The sequence below is a fragment of the Ipomoea triloba genome, chromosome 13, assembly GCF_003576645.1.
Source record: "Ipomoea triloba cultivar NCNSP0323 chromosome 13, ASM357664v1".
In the NCBI taxonomy this organism is placed as follows: Eukaryota; Viridiplantae; Streptophyta; class Magnoliopsida; order Solanales; family Convolvulaceae; genus Ipomoea; species Ipomoea triloba.
In genome coordinates, this window is record NC_044928.1 from 29,978,643 (window position 1) to 29,980,600 (window position 1,958).

General features: G+C 31.1%; 1 non-coding gene across 1 annotated transcript; it reads right to left on the bottom strand.

Annotated features, from left to right (window-relative positions):
* Positions 1 to 1,886: 1,886 nt before the first annotated feature.
* TRNAK-UUU lies at positions 1,887 to 1,958 on the bottom strand. The gene has a single exon. It is a non-coding gene; the product is annotated as a tRNA-Lys (tRNA).

The following is a 1,958-nucleotide window of genomic DNA, read 5'->3' on the forward strand; positions in this document are numbered from 1 at the left end:
TCACATTTGTAATCGGCAATAATCTATATTCATTAAGAGACTAACTAATATAAGAACTTGGGTAATATGCATCTTTTGATCTTGATTCGCAATAATTTGATGCTCCCGATAGCATTATTAAACTCTTGTTTTCTGATTGTTTTAGGTTAAACTTATTTGATATTATTTCATTTTTTGCTCCTTCTCCCGCATATAAAAAATCTTATAATTTATATAATTTCATTGACTAATACTATATTAATTTTAAGTCAAACACACTCAATCATTTATACTTGTTTATCAAAATCTCTCACTTGGTCCACCACCTCCATCGGATATCATATGTAGTCCACCTAATGTTATCTGCCTAATGTCATTGCCCCACACGTCATGTCTTACAATACACTTCATTTTAATCATTATTTATATGCAATTAATCATCTTTATTTGATTTCATATTTGCCATTTTTTTATTTGCAGCCAAGTAATCAATCATTATTTATTTAAGTGTACAGAGAAAACTGACTATGTTAATTATAATGTAATATACCGGTTTCACTTAGGCTTAAATCCATGACATCTTATTTGGGAGAGCCTAACAAGGTCATTGGCATATTTTATATTTATTTACATTGGAACATTGAAAAAAAAAACGGAGCAAAAATCTCATTTATTTAAGATTCATGTTGATCAATAGCACTGTCTTTTATATTAGATATAACTATATATGTTGTTTAGATTATTCTTTTTTCAAACTCCAAACTTAAACGCCCCCTTACCGCTTTTGTCTTGGAGGCTGATAATGAATGGAAATCATCGGATATGTCTCAACAAGTCGATACACTCCCGAATACTTGTATATTAGTTGCTCACAACAAGGCCAAATTTATACTTCCCTTAACTTTTTAGTCATTGGTAATATATAAATCTTGCACCTTGCGACTGCTAAAAACAAAACTTATGAACTTATATTTCATATTAACATTTGTTTCTATAATATCTTATACAATTAGATATATATACCACATATATGTACATCAAATACAAAAAATACCAATAATATCTCAATCAACTTCGTAATAATTTTCATATCTTATCTTTGGTCCTCATTCTACAACAAAGTTGGCAGGCTAGCTAGTAGCTAGAACATCAATGTGGGTAATTAAGACAGGTATATAGTATGGGGGAACATGTGATTATGTGAACATATCCAATCAATATGAATTGACTTTTAGCTGAAAACACCTCAAATCAATGTAGAATTAAAGCCAAGTAAAGCGAAACTTACCTAGAAAAATTTATAACATAAAAAAACACAATTACTAATTTGTTTAAGATACAAAATTTAGATTCTTAAAATATAAAATTTCATAATACAAAACACAAAAACTAACAATATAAGACATATACACATACACCCGAGTTCACAATGCACTGTAAACTTTGGTCCATAGAATAAGGATTGCAAACTCAGGATACTTGTGGCCGGTAAGGGTTTGAAGTTCAGCTTCTCAAATCTCAATCATTGGACCATTCCTCGGGTAGCATTAAATCGGTGTAGTTGTCGAAGATGGCAACCTTTTTATTTTGTCATTTTTAATATGATTTATTGGTTTTGCATTTTCTCCAACTTTTCTTGGTGACTTTATTCAATTTTTTTTCTTTTTTAGTTTCTATATCTTATCCAATCACTGTTTTAAGCTAAGACTTCTTATACTGTCCCCAGGTTAAGCTAGAGTACAAACCAATTTCTAGTGTAAAAACTCTTGCTAGATGATGAACTCGTCACTGGTCACAACAATATTGTATAGTAGTTTCCATTGCAATTTAACAATCCATTTAGATTAAAGGGTGTTATGAAGAAGCATTGGAGGATCATATCTCCAATTGTGTTACGATTGACCATTCGCCGTCTATGGGGATCGAACCCACGACCACGTGGTTAAAAGCCACGCACTCTACCACTGAGCTAAGATGAC